This window comes from Galeopterus variegatus, unplaced genomic scaffold, assembly GCF_000696425.1.
Source record: "Galeopterus variegatus unplaced genomic scaffold, G_variegatus-3.0.2 Scaffold1672, whole genome shotgun sequence".
Lineage (NCBI taxonomy): Eukaryota > Metazoa > Chordata > Mammalia > Dermoptera > Cynocephalidae > Galeopterus > Galeopterus variegatus.
The window spans coordinates 227633-242668 of record NW_007727783.1 but is presented as its reverse complement, the minus strand read 5'-3'; the positions used below and the strand labels follow the sequence as shown (position 1 = coordinate 242668).

The 15036-nt window shown below is 38.5% G+C and overlaps 1 protein-coding gene across 1 annotated transcript in view; it reads left to right on the top strand.

Moving 5' to 3' along the window:
- ZNF652 (zinc finger protein 652) overlaps window positions 1-15036 on the top strand; it is a 58123-nt gene continuing 43087 nt past the window's right edge. Inside the window, exon 1 of the mRNA XM_008578380.1 lies at window positions 1-139. The gene's annotated coding sequence lies outside the window, so the exon portion shown is untranslated. The remainder of the gene's footprint in view (window positions 140-15036) is intronic.

The following is a 15036-nucleotide window of genomic DNA, read 5'->3' as shown; positions in this document are numbered from 1 at the left end:
CTGAGGAGCGGCCCTGAGGACAGACGTTGGGCAGGGGGGAGGGGCCGGCCCGGCCGGCGGTTGTTACTCGAGCGCCGCGGCTACAGGCCCCCCACCGCAGGGTGGACCGCCGAGGCGGAGGCGGAGGCGGCCGGCCCTGGTGAGTAAGGGCCCCTTCCCCCACGCACTCGCCACCGTCGCGGCAGTGCCCCTGGCAGCAGCCCTTCCTCTCTGCCGTCTGCCGGGCGGGCCGGGCTCTGGGGGCCGGCGTAACCCTTCGCGAGGCAGCTGCGTGCACTAGGCCGGAGCAGCCCCCATCCGGCGGAGAGGCCCGGGGCGCTGCGCTTATCTGGCACCGAGCTTGGGCCGGGGGCGCCCCGCTCCTGCCCTTTCGCCCTCTCCCTCCCGGACCCAGGCTTGGCTGCAGTTTCGCAGGGAGTCCTCTCGCTCCGAGGCCTGAGGGGAGGCTGGGGTGGCATGGGTTAGCGGGCCGAGGGGAGGTTTGCACCGGTCCTGCGAGCGTGCTCTTGCCCTGCAGCTGGTGGTTTGCACCCACTGCCTCCCCCGCCCTGCGGTTGCGCCCAAACCTCCAACCCTCGGGAGTATTGTGCCGCCAGGAGATAAAATGCATCTGATGTTCACCCGCCACCAGCAGCCCCACACTCACCCCAGTGGGTAATGCAGACCGTTCTCCACCCCCACCTCCTCCACCCCTCCAATCAGACTCTGCTGAAGCTCCTTAGAGCCACCAAAGGTAGTGACACCCCGTTACATCTCCACGTAACATGTTCATTGTCAGGGATGTCTTCTGTAGAAATGATAAATGCCCCTGCCTCACCTGGAAGTCTGTTTTCAAGATTTAAGATCCCACATGCTCTTCTTTGAAGAAGTCGAGCTTTGATCACATCTAGTTGTGCATCCTTCCCCCACCACAGACACAGACACCTACACACACACATACACTGTGTCTCTCTCTCTCTCTCTCTCTCATACACTTCCTGATTGCCGAGCAGCCCCTGTCATCGAGGATCCATTGTCAGAAATGGCTTGTGCCAATCAAAGGAATGCTTTTGCCTTTGGAGAAGGCTTTCCACAACCTCGTTCACAGGATGTTCCCGCGTGAGTCTGTCTTTGATTGCTCCCGGATACTCCCCGTGTTCAAGCATCGTTATCACAGTGTTTCCCTTAAATGCATCTCCCGTCGATCCTCAGTAACACCCGAGTGATGTTTTTTCCCAGTTAATTAGATACATACGGTGTGTGGGAATTTCATCTGTTTTGTTGTAATGTTTAACATCTATTGTCAAGGCAAGGTACATAAATAAGGTAGTATTTGGGGAAGAATGTCTGTATTTATTCCCAGAGGATGGCCGGGCCCGTATTGTTCTGGGAATGGCAACTAGCACATGCTTTGTTGACAACATATGTACGCTTAGGGAAAGAAGAGCTGCTGTTGCTGGGATGTGTGTGTACATGCTAAATACAGGTGATGTTCCCGAGTGGGGCTGTTTTGTGAGTGGCACAGCACTGATTGTCAGCGCTAGTAAGCAGCTTGGTTGTTTGTATCACAACTGTACACATGTATTAGATAGATACTACCTTTAGTGTAATTGTGTTTAAAATGTTCGCCACTAGTTTTAGTGATCCTAGAAATGTCGTTCAGTGGTTCCTAACCTTTCTTTGGGGTCATGGAATCCTTTAGGGCCCTCTTCTCAGTGAAATAGACATAATTTTGTATATAACTACAGTTGTCTTGACGCTGGTCCTGGAACCTCAGGTTAAGATCTATATTGTGCGAAAGCAAAAGGAACTTGGGTTTTGTGTTTTGGTTTTTTTAGTTATTTTATCTGCCACTGAGTAATGAACAGCAAAGTACCTTATGTATGTATGCTGTGTTTTGTTCTTTGATAATGGTGGGTTAAGTAATTGTAAGATATTATTTCCTGTCTTTCTGTAAAAAGGAGATGTATGTGAGAGTCTTTCAGAAAAAAGTTAAAACTGGAGTCAAAATAGTTTGTTGAAATGTAACCAGTTGATAATATATGTTCCTGGCTCCATATTCTAAATGTAGCAAATTTCAACAGCAAAGTCCGTGATCTGTTTTATAATACCTGTACAGAATCTATGTGTGTTGGTTGAAATTGATCTGATCTGTTAAAAGAAGGCTTTGTCATTCCCATAGTAGAGTACATGCTCTGTGAAGAGGATTTTTTTCCAACTCTTTTAAATATGATTTCATCTTTATTAAGGGTGATGGTGCCATCAAAAATCATCAACCTAAAAATTTTGTTATAATGGAAGGGTTTTAATTGTAGTTAGGGAATTCAGTCTGCACATTTAGAATATAGAACTAGGGATGAACTTTGCACTATTCTATCAATAAGCAGGTGATAAATATCAGCTATTTTTGTTTAAATTACTCTGCACCCATCTTTTGCCTTTTGATCGTATTTCAATCAAGAGACATTTATTCCAGCTTGTGATAGTGTTATGATGAGCAGTGACATTAAATAAGCACAGTCTCCAGCTCTCTAGAAGCTTATGGTTCTGACAATATATTTCACATAAATAATCCTATGACACCTTCATATTTTTTGCATTTTGGGGGGTTCTGAAAGGATAAGGAATTCATGGTTTTAACCAGCATTTTGGAAGGCAAGGGAGCCTTGGAATCTTGCAGAGAACCTGTTCCACACACCTGAAGAATAGTATTTATTCTAATAATTATGCAGTGTATCCTGTGAAGTTTGAAAGCATGCTGAGGTTGCAAATATTGCATTTTTTATTATCTAATAAACATGCTTGAAGTGGCTTATATTATAGGTTATATTTTTTTGTTCATGTCACGCCTGAAGTTTTATATCGGAAATTATTTGCCTATTCTAAACCCTAACCATTTCACAGTTGCAAATGTGTTACTTTTCTTTGTCAATGTAGTATAGTGACAAACCATTAAAATCTGAGGGGACAGTGTTTTTGGTATAGTATTGCAGAACCTCTTCTAACCAGTCACTTACTTAGTTAAACACCCACACCCCATAGAGCAGCTGATCATATAACACATGGCTGTGAGAACAGCATTCTCTTCCTTCCAGATTCAGAGCTTGGAAGCTGGAAAACAATTGCACAGCAGTGAAACACTTAAGGAGTAGTGGTGCCAGCAGCTCACTCTCATTAATACAAACAGCTTGCTTTAGTTGCTTCAACACTCAGCTTCGACACCCTTCCCTTAGGAGGTTTCAGATCAGCAGCTCCTACTCAAGGGAAACAGCAGCACCTACTTTCTGCAACTGTGGCCTCAAGATCTGATTCATGACACCCAGAGCTGTTTCCATTTCTGCTCTAAGTATGGGAAGTAATCTTGTAGTGTGGTAAGAAACTACTTTTCAAGTGTGTGGGGAAAAAAATTGATTAGTAATGCTACTAATGTGATTTTGTTTTTGAATATCTGAAGCCATCAAAGAAGTAAACTATAATGTGAACTGTTAAAAAAAGAAGTCACCCTTTTCTCAAGGGTTTTAGATAATTTTACCAAAAATGTAAATGTACTCTTGAGTTTTTATTTCCCTTGTTCTACAGTCAGTTGAGAGACAGCCAAAAAAAAAAAAAGAAAAAAAAGGTGAATTGTCTTGTATTTTGAGCCAAAACCTTTGAAACTAGTTTTTCTAAAAGAGGTAACTGTATTTCCTTGTTGGGAACTCTTGGGTCTTGTGCTGTCATTTTAAGTATGATATTTTTCTCAGCTATTGTCATCATTCAGTCAATTAGCACTTGAATTTACTTTGATAGAGGTGACCTTGTGTTGCGGGTAGTGACTTTAGCTGAAGAAGGATCAGGGAGACTCATTCTTTGGAGCCACGCAGAACTAGATTTAAATCCCAGCTCCACCATTTACTGGCTTTATGGCAGTGAGCAAGTCACCTTGACCTCTCTGGCCTCAGTTTCCTCATCAGCAGAATGGGATTTGTTAGGAGGATTAGAGATAATCTATGCAAACTCCTAGCATAGTTCCTAGCATATGTTCATATTAGGAACTCAGTACATGGTAGGATATGGGGCATGTTGGAGTAAAACTACAGATTGTTTTGGCTTATGACAAGATTTAGAGGTTTGGCGCTGCGATCTGCATTCTTTCATTTGTGCAGATTTGGGATGAAAAAATTGCAAATATTTGACTTGGAGCATACCTAAGTCTTGCAGGTGCAATGTGTTTGTTGGAACTTTGATTTGTTGCCCTACGGCTGGCTGAACTTCATGGAGATGATAAAACCTAGCTCCAAATTCTGCAGGGTTACCCACAGACTGTGCTTGTTTTAAGCCTATTCAGAGCTTATGTGGTGAAAGGGGTGTTTTAGGACATTAACATATCTCAATGAGTTCTGTGTCTAGAGTTGAATCACGTGCAAAGCCTTGTGTAAATTTTCATGTTTAATGCAAGCCATAAAGTACTTGGTAGAATCAGCGGAGACATCAGTTGCTTATTTTAGTTAGTTTGTTTATATAGCAGTTAAGTTTGATTTTTAAAAAGCAATTATGAACATATTTTCTTATAGAATTCCCATTGCTCTTCTGAGGTTTTGATCATAAACTGTTAGTAGGTTTGAGTGCCTTATGCATTTTTACTTTGGTGGAGGAAGGAAAAAAAAGTCAGGTTCCTTTACCTGTCAGATTTTATCAACTCTTTGGTCCGGCCTGTAGCTCACTTGGGAGAGTGCGGTGCTGATAACAACAAGCCAAGGGTTGAGATCCCTGTACTGGTCATCTTTAAAAAAAAAAAAAAAAATGTATCAGCTCTTTGCTTTGCACATATAGATTATGTACAGTTCCCTGCCTTTTTTTTTTTTAGCCAAAAGCAGTTTTATGGTAAAATATGACATTACTGTTTTCCTTTTTTTTTAACATAGTTTGAGATTGATTGCTTTGGAAAGTAGATTCAATCAAGGCCATGTATACAGTTTTATTCAGTACATACAGCTTTTAAAATAGGATTTCTTGGGTTACTATAGAATTAAGTTATTCTGTTATTTTTGCAGGATAGCATTGTGTTAAGTCTGTGAGCTCACAAGAGTTACCTAGAGACTTTTTGAATAAGGTAGACACATCAGTAATACATTAGGATTTTCCTCAAGGAAATCTGGTAATCCTTATTTTCTTTTATTATTGTGCTATTTCACTATGGACTTGCCCATCAGTGAAATCAGGCTTGCCCGTCAGTGAAATCAGTCACTAGTATTGGATTACTGATAAAGAGAGATTGACGAATAATGGTCTTTAACTTACCTTATATTTTACAGTACATTTCAAAAAACTTAATCTTGGCCAGTATGTAGAGTAGTAACAGTACTTAACACTGTGTGAACCCAGAATGACTAAACAAACAAAATTTACGTGATTGAATTACATATTATTTTCTCAACTGTAATGCATTTTGCTAAGTAAGCTTTTGCTTTGTGGGGAGGGGTGCTATTTTTTTTTTTATTACTATTATTTTTGCTGGTTCAGTAAAGCCAAATGGCCTAACAGATAGCTGATTGCTTTTGTCAGTTCCTTGATAAACGAGTGAGTGTGTGGTGAGAAGGGATGGTTGGGAAAGAACAAAAATGGAAAAGAATGGCTCCATAGCCTGATTTCTTGGTCTTTATTGTGTGTGTGACATCAGAGGGTTATGACTCTTAGCTGGGTTAAACAAAGGTAGAGTGTTGTTGTGTGATTCCTTTTGTTTTTAATGCTGATGCATCATATAGTCTTTAATGTGTTTATGCTTTTCAGCTTTGGAATTTTTATTCTGTTTAGGGGATTCAATGGAACATAACTTCTTTCTTATACTGTCTGACCTACAAAATGAGAATACTTATAACTAGACTCTTATGAATTGTTTTCACCCTTTTGGATGTATCCTTTTAATATATTTAAAGCAATATCAGTGGTCTGTGAACATTGAAACACATGGCAAAGTTGGTTGTTTTGATTTGTTTTGTTTTCGTTTTGGTCTCAATTTTATGGATAAATCTGTTATATGTTCTCCTTTAAAAACTGTGACCAGGGTGGTCAGGTACTTTTCCTATATTAGTATGCTGTTAGAGCTATAGTTTGAAATTACCTTGCCTGAAAGTTCCTCATGGCAGGAAGCCCTACATTTTTCTTTTTGACATACAAATTCATTTAAATTAAAATTAACTCAGCAAAAGTTTGGAAACAACCTAAATGTCCATTAGTATAGAATTAGTTAAATAAATCAGTATATATTCATACAATAGAATAAATATTATATAGCTGCAAAAAGGAATGAGGAAACTATATTTTGCTGTGGAAAAATCTCTAAGCTATAGTGTTAACGAAAAAAGGCACAAAATAGTGTGTAGAAAAAAGGCACAAAATAGTGTGTAGCACATTCGTGCTACTATTTGTATTGCGGGACAGTGAACATATTTGGGGATTTTCCTGTATATCATAATTCTAAAAAACTATTAATTAGTTTCATAAGAAATTTTTAATTAGTTTCATAAGAAACTAATAATATCGGTTGTCTGTTGGGGGGTGAGTTGGATGACTGAGGTACCTGGATTGGAGGTAGATGATTCACTGTATAATTTTTTTTTTAAACTAGAATTTTTTTTTAAAAGATGACCGGTAAGGGGATCTTAACCCTTGACTTGGTGTTGTCAGCACCACGCTCAGCCAATGAGCGAACCGGCCATCCCTATATGGGATCTGAACCCGTGGCCTTGGTGTTATCAGCACCGCACTCTCCCGAGTGAGCCACGGGCCGGCCCGTTAAACTAGAATTTTAATTGTAGTGGACCGTTACACATCAAAAAGTACAGAGGATGACCAGTAAGCTCAGTTGGTTAGAGCACGGTGCTATAACACCAAGGGCAAAGGTTAGGATCCCCATACTGACCAGCCACAAGAAAAAGGAAAAAAAAAAAAAAAAAGGAAAGGAAAGGAAAGTAGAGAAATCATAGGGGTACAGTTTGATGAATTATCTCTGTATAATCAGCATGTAGAACAAGAAACAGGTTATTAACATACCAGAAGCCTCTTGTGTCCTTTCTCAGTTACTGCTCTCCCAAATGTTTTTACTCTCCTGAGTTGTATCATCATAGAATAGTTTTGCCTCTTTTTGGAACTTTATTTAAGTGGAATACAGTATGTACTTGTTTGTGTCTGGCTTCTTTAGCTCAAAATTATGTTTATGAGATTCATCCATATTGTATGTAACAATAATTTGTTTTCTCATATAAACCACCAATATTATTAATTTCTTAGGAAACTAATAATATTTCATTGTATGGATATATTATAATTTATCCGTTCAACTATCGATGGAAGTTTGATTGTTTCTGGGTTTTGGCTATTATGTATAATGCTGCTCTGTTACCTATGTATTCTTTTATACTTAAAATTTTGACACATGTGAATGTATACCTATTAATTTTTAAAAAAATTTAAAATATACCCCTCAAGTGATCCATAGGAAAATTGTAAAATCCTATTTTAAATTAAAAATTGGAATATTTAGTGGGGCAAAATAATTTCAAACCATTTTTTTAGGACATTCTCAAAGACCTACCTTGGATTTTCACAATGTTAAGAGAATTTCCGAGTCAACCTAAGAACAAACCCAGTATTCTTTTATCCTTAAATAAAGAGGGGTTAAGTAATGACAGAAAATGTCTTTAAAATAGCAACATCTGAAAGATTTTTTTTGTAAATGCCAAATATTTATTTTACTGTCTCATTTCATAATACTGAAACCACAATCCTTCCTGAGTTGTTAATTGTTAAAAATATTTTTATTTAGTATAATTTTTATAACTGCCAAATGTTTAAACTTTTTGGAACCCCAAAGTTCTAAACAAATAGCAACATGAAAATCTGACTTAAAATAAATATAGTTAACCTTGTTTTGAATATTTTAGAATTTGATACACCAGTTAGTTGATGGAATTTAATTGTATGTAGCCATGGTCTTTAATAACTTCTGAGACATAATCATTTTTATTAAAAACTGCATTTGATCAAATTTTTTGATTAACTGCAATAATGTCATCCCCCCCCCTTTTTTTTGCCCAAACATGGAAATAATGATTAAAGTATAAATCTGTAAAGCAGTGATTTTTAGCCATGGATGATTTTTGCCTCCAGAGGACATTTGGCAATGTCTGGAGATGTTTTTTGATTGTCACGACTAGGGATGGGAAAGTGCTACTGGCATCTAGGGGGTAGAGGCCAGAGATACTGCTAAACATCCTATAGTGCACGGGACAGCCCCACCACAAAGAATTTTCTGGTCCACAATGCTGAGGTGAGAAACTGCTGTAAAGCAACTAGTGACTAAGCCAGTGCTACTGGCAGGTAACAATTTTAGCATTAATTTTGTTAGATTTAGTACATGAAACTTAATTAACTTATCTAGTTTAGAGAAGAAATAAGCCAGGTAATTTTCTAAGTAGGAATAGGATTTTATTTTATTTTATTTTTTAAAAAGATGACCGGTAAGGGGATCTGAACCCTTGCCTTGGTGTTGTCAGCACCACGCTCTCCCAAGTGAGCGAACCGGCCATCCCTATATAGGGATCCGAACCTGTGGCCTTGGTGTTATCAGCACTGCACTCTCCCAAGTGAGCCACGGGCCAGCCCTAGAAATAGGATTTTAAATATGAAGACTTTAGTGTAAGTTTTAGTAGATGAGTTATCTTTTTTTAAAATAGTTTATAGTCTTCTAGTGGGTAAAGCCAAATTATCTTGGAATATATCTTTTATCTAAACGGTTATTTACAAACAGAAAAAGTCTATATTACACAGCAAAGACTTAGGGGTATAATTTTTTAAAGCAGATCAATCTTTATTCTTGTGATCCTAATGTGTATCTTGCTCTGGTCTAAAAGAAAATATTTGGTTGTTTGACCTAAAATGTATTTGAATCTTGTATAATATGGTAAGTTAAAAAATACTGCTAAAAACAAAAAATATTGCTAAGTGAGAAAATATTAAAGTTAAATTTTGGAAAATACATGCATAGTGGAAAGAAATGATCTAATTTCAAATGGTTGATTTCTTTCTGTCAAGCTGTGGTAAAGAAATAAACATTTCTATATCTATTCCAGCTTGTCAGATATTATAATAACTATCCAAAAAGTAGTTCTACCTTCCAGTCTCTCCTCAATCCTTTTGTCACTTCGAATGGAAAGTTAGATATTTTTTATTTCTTTAAGGTGACATGCCTCTAAGGCCAGGTGGTGCACTGAGTACTAAAAGACATGTCCACAGAAGCCAACTGTTGCAGGGTTGGACTATTCTAAATCTAGAAGAGTTATTTATTTAATTCCCTCCAGCAGTATTTCTCAAACTTTTTGACCAGGATCCATGGTAAAAAGCAGTGCATGCATGCTCACACATACTCACATTTATACCCACACCCACAACTGAGACAAAAACTTCATGAAACAGTGTTTATCCTTACTGAGAGGCAGTCTGTTACTTTTTATTCTTTTTTTTTGGGGGGGGGGGCTGGCCAGTATGGGGATCCCAACCCTTGACCTTGGTGTTAAAAGGTTGCACTCTAACCACTTGAGCTAACCAGTCAGCCCAGTTTTTATTCTTCATTCAGTTCTATTTCATTTAGAAAAATTGGATTGGGACAGGCAGTTTGAAAAACCACTGCACTATATGGTGCTTAGCAAAAAGTATTTTCTTGAAGTAGGTGCTAAAACAAATGTTCACTGTATTAAAGAGGTGGAGGGGAGTGATAAAATTAAAATCAACACTTAGAGGTATGGATTTGAAGCAGAATGCTAAGAAATGTGGCATGGCATGAAGGAAATCATTACATTTATGACCTTTCTGATTCCATATAGAGGGGTAGTTAAAAGACCTGGAAATCTGGAAGGGGTTACGGTTGGATCCCTTTTGCCTAGCATTTAAAGCTATGGTCTAAGAGGTAGTATACCTACTATTGTTTAACACACACACACATACTGTTTACCTGTTTATAATGTTAAGGAGATCTGAGAAGATTAATGAATATATGGAAAGAGACTTTTAAAACTCTATAGTAAGGGCCGGCCCATGGCTCACTTGGTAGAGTGTGGTGCTGATAACACCAAGGCTGCAGGTTCGGATCCCTATATAGGGGTGGCCGGTTGGCTCACTTTGGAGAGCGTGGTGCTGACAACACCAAATCAAGGGTTAAAATCCCCTTACCGGCCATCTTTAAAAAAATAATAAATAAATAAATAAATAAAACTCTATAGTGTAACCTTTGACACAGAGCCTGGTTTCAACAGTAATTTACGTGTGTAGAGTGGTTACAGAATAAAAATGAACTTAGTAGTGAACGTTTACCTCTGTGTGAAAATCAGACTCGACCTGGACTGTATTTCAGAGACAGCTCTTTTAGAAAAACAACAATCAGAATCTAGTCCTCCAGAGGATAAAACTTAAAAGTTACTTGCTTGGAGTTGTCTTTATTTCTATACCCAAAGTTATATACTATATATATGTATATATTTACTTAACAAACTTTTACATAGCATTTATCATTTAATCTTCTTACAACCCTTTGAGGTAGGTATTATTATTATCCCCATTTTACCAACAGGAAAATTGAGACATAGGATGGTTATGTTAATTTGCCAAGTTGAATGTGTTCTTTTCTTTTTTTTTTTTTTTGTCTTTTGTCTTTTTCCGTGTCCGGCAACAGATTGCAACCCTCAGTGTTGCCCCTGTACCGGACCGGGGACCGGCGACCGGCAACGGGATTGCAACCCTCGGTGTTGCCCCCGCGCCTCGCTCAGCCAGTGAGCGGGAACCGGTCTGTATGTGGGATCCGAACCCTCGGGCGGGAGCGCCGCCGCGCTTCCCAAGCGGCGCACTATCCAGTGTGCCACCGGGCCGGCCCAAATGTGTTCTTTTCTTGACACTGAGATTATTAAAGAAAAGACCCATTAAACTTTTATTTTACTGATTGAAAAATTGATTTAAAAAAAGAATTAAAGACTCATAGATGTTTCTGGTTTATAGAGACCAGAGGCTGAGTAAATAATTTGTTTTAATTTTTAAATTAATGTACAATGAAATTGACTTTTTGGTGTGCATACAACTGTGTGAATATATGTTTAGATTTGTGTAACCACCACCACAATCAGGATATAGAACAGTTTCATCACCCCAAAAAACTCCCTCTTGCTATCCCTTTGCATTTATACCCTTCCCTCATTCTTCACCCTGGGCAAGCATTGATCTGTTATCTATCACTATAGTTTTGTCTTTTGGAGAATGTTATATAAATGGGATCATACAATATGTAACCTTTAGAGACTGGCTGCAGTTAGTACTGACAACCTAGAGGCTTTTACCTGATGTCTGACATTTTTATAATTTATTAGTTTTCTAGGGTTATAATTTACAGTAAGTTTAATAATAAATATTTTGCCATTTTCTATGTCAAGAACAGGGGCTCACTTTTTAACAAAATTACTTCGGTACTTGTCCTTACTGTCTTATTTGGGTGTGAAACAAATAATTTCTATATAGCATTAAAAAAAAAGAATAGCTTTATTATTTTTCTTAAGAAATTATGCATGCTTATTTTAAAACTAAGGCTTACAGAAAACTATGAAGAGAAAATAAAAATATCCCCTTCCCCACCTTTACTTCTATTGTGAGATACCTCTTAATATGAATGCATATATACATACACGTATGTTCATGGGTTTGCATAATGAGATTGCGTGATCCCATTCTCACTTGTTCTTTAATCTTTTTTTCCATGTGGACATATTTCTATGTCAGTTAATATAAATCTGTATCATAATTCGTATGGCTATGTACTATGCCTGTGTTGTATGTACCATTATTTATGTTTCAAGTTTTTTGTTAAAATAAATAATGCTACAATGAATGCCTTTATACACACATCTTTTTGTACTTGTGGAATTCTGCATGGCTGGATCCAAAAATATGCACACTTCACAGTTAGGAAAATCATGCTGACCTGCTCTAAGGAAGGTTATTCCATATTAACAGTGTTATGAGCTGTAGTCCACCATGCCAGCTAATGTCAGAAGTCAGTCAGGTTATCTTGGCATTAGCCAGTTTGGGATTTATGCCATAAAACATATTTACACGTGTTTGTACTTGGATTCTAGTGAAAAAGCCAACTCCATTTGCTAATTAATAGTCTTTACCAAGTAAACCTGAGAATGTTTGAAAACATCAAAGCTTAACAAAAGTTAAAAAAATTTTCACTTTTGAGAAGAATAAACTGATAAAGCAGCCCAGTTTTTTAATTCAAAGAAAGTCTTTTAATTAGAGTGATTATAACTCAGTTAACCCAATTTATACTATTGCAATATGTTCTTTAATTTTTTTTGGGGGGGGGGAATCATTTTAGATTTACAGAAAAGTTGCAAGGAGAGTACCTATATACTCCTCACCCAGTTTCTCTATTGATAAAGTCTTATGTAACTGTTTCTCAAAACTGAGAAACCAACATTGGTATACTACTAGTAACTAAACTTAAGACTTAATTCAGATTTCACTAGTTTTTCAACCAATATTCTTTTTCTATTTGGAAATATCTTTTTTTTTTTTTTTTTAAAGATGACCAGTAAGGGGATCTCAACCCTTGACTTGGTGTTGTCAGCACCACGCTCAGCTAGTGAGCAAACCGGCCATCCCTATATAGGATCCGAACCCGGGGCCTTGGTGTTATCAGCACCGCACTCTACCGAGTGAGCCACGGGCCGGCCCTATTTGGAAATATCTTAAATCAAGCTTTTAAACTCTTAAGCTTAAATATCTGTTCATAGATTAATTTTAGTCATAACATACACTGTACATATGTATGTACTATGTATAATGTGTGTGGATCTCTGCATTTGTTTAAACAAATGCAAGTTATTTTTGACATTAATACCTTTGAAAGTTATCTTTTTTTTTTTAAAGATGACCAGGGGCCGGCCCGGTGGCGCACTGCTACAGTGCGCTGCTTGGGAGCATGGCGGCGCTCCCGCCGAGGGTTCGGATCCCACATACAGGCCGGTTCCTGCTCGCTGGCTGAGCGCGGTGTGGGCACGGCGCCGAGGGTTGCGATCTCGTTGCCGGTCGCGGTCCGGGCGTGACACTGAGGGTTGCGATCCGTTGCCGGACACGAAAAAAAGACAAAAAAAAAAAAAAAGATGACCAGTAAAGGGATCTTAACCCTTGACTTGGTGGTGTCAGCACCACGCTCACCCAGTGAGCTAACCGGCCATCCCTATATTTGATCCGAACCCGAGGCCTTGGTGTTATCAGCACCGCACTCTCCCAAGTGAGCCACGGGCCGGCCCTGAAAGTTATCTTTAGACATTCACAGACAGTTCTGCCCAAGGCCATTTTAATGTAGGGCTGAAGAGCTTTCCTCCTGCCCATCTTGCATTCCATGTAGAAACATGATTTCTAACATCTATGAGTGTAGTTCTTGCACAGTGGCACCCTTTTTAGTACAGTTACTAGCTCCTGTCTCCAGGAGCAAATGGAAAATAGCCAACTTTTACTTATTAGAAAATTGAGTTACCTGTTATTTATTTATTTATTTTTTTCTTAAAAGATGACCGGTAAGGGGATCTTAACCCTTGACTTGGTGTTGTCAGCACCACGCTCACCCAGTGAGCTAACCGGCCATCCCTATATGGGATACGAACCCGTGGCCTTGGTGTTATCAGCACCACACTCTCCCGAGTGAGCCACGGGCCGGCCCGAGTTACCTGTTAATTGAGAGTGGTAGTAAAGAGCCTCTTGTGTAGGATGGTTTCACTGTCAAAGACTTGCTCTGAGAGAATTTTTAAGTCTTTAGTGATACAGTACTACTTGCATATCTTTTACTTGGATATCATTGTAGATAGGGTACTACTTGTGTATCTTTCACTCCATACTTGCTAACACAAAGAATCCCTCCTGAGGCAAGCCTTGACATCCAAACTCACTATCTTAATTTACAACATTACTTGAAATGGTTTGGTTTATGGCAGAGAAGGAAGGAATTGACAATATCAAGTAGGTAAAGATTTTTAAAAGTCACTTTTCCTCCCAGCTTAAATGGAACTCTTAAGTATTCCTTTCATTAGCATACAACATTTTTTAAAAAGAAAAAATCCTCTTAAACATTCTAGGAAACAAAAATGCATAGAGAAAAATTTTAAAAATAAAATAAAATAAATAAAAATGTGTAGTGATAACTCGGCAGTCCCGTGAGAAAACAGACTAAATTTGAAATACGTCTTCCTTTTGCAGAGGCAAAGAGGAGGGAAGAAGTACAGCATTTGTCATGTATGTCAGTTAAACTAATGAACTAAGTAAAGTCCTGAATTTGTATGTCTTGTGAGTGCTTATGTGCAGAGCATTGCATTAGGTGTCACGGGGAAGCATAAATTTCTTTTTTTCTCAGTTGGTTAGAGCACAGCCTTATAACACCAAGGTCAAGGGTTTGGATCCCTTTACTGGCCAGCTGCCAAAAAAAAGAAAAATTCTTTTTTTCTCTCAAAGAACTTGTAGTGGGGGACATAAGATTTATAGTAAACTAACTGCAATTCAGGATAATGTATGTTAGGTGAGTAGCTCTATGTTATAGAAATTTAGGAGGAGGAGAAATCCTTTTTGACTAGGTAGTCAAGAAGAGCTTCAAGGAAAAGGTGCATTTCAGCTAGGTCTTGAAAGGTGGCTAGGATTTTATTATAGTGGTACGGCGTGGGCGGAGGTATTCTAGGTAGAAGGAAAGAATGACAAAATTTTTGAGTTAGAAAAAGTCAAGGTGCATTTGAGAAATAGCATGAGGATGTTAGGTGGGAGAAGACTTTGGGTGCCAAGATTGGAAAAGTCAATTGGGTTCAGTGGTGGAGGCTTTTAAATGTTTTGCTAAGGAATTACACTTTATTCTAAGGCTCTAGAAACTAAAGAAGGTTTTGTAGCTAGGGAATGATATGATCCAAATTCTTCAGGAAAATTTACTTTAGAAGATTTGTGTGTAGGGTGGTTTGAAAGAGGGAGGCGCAAAAAAACTATTATAATAGTCTG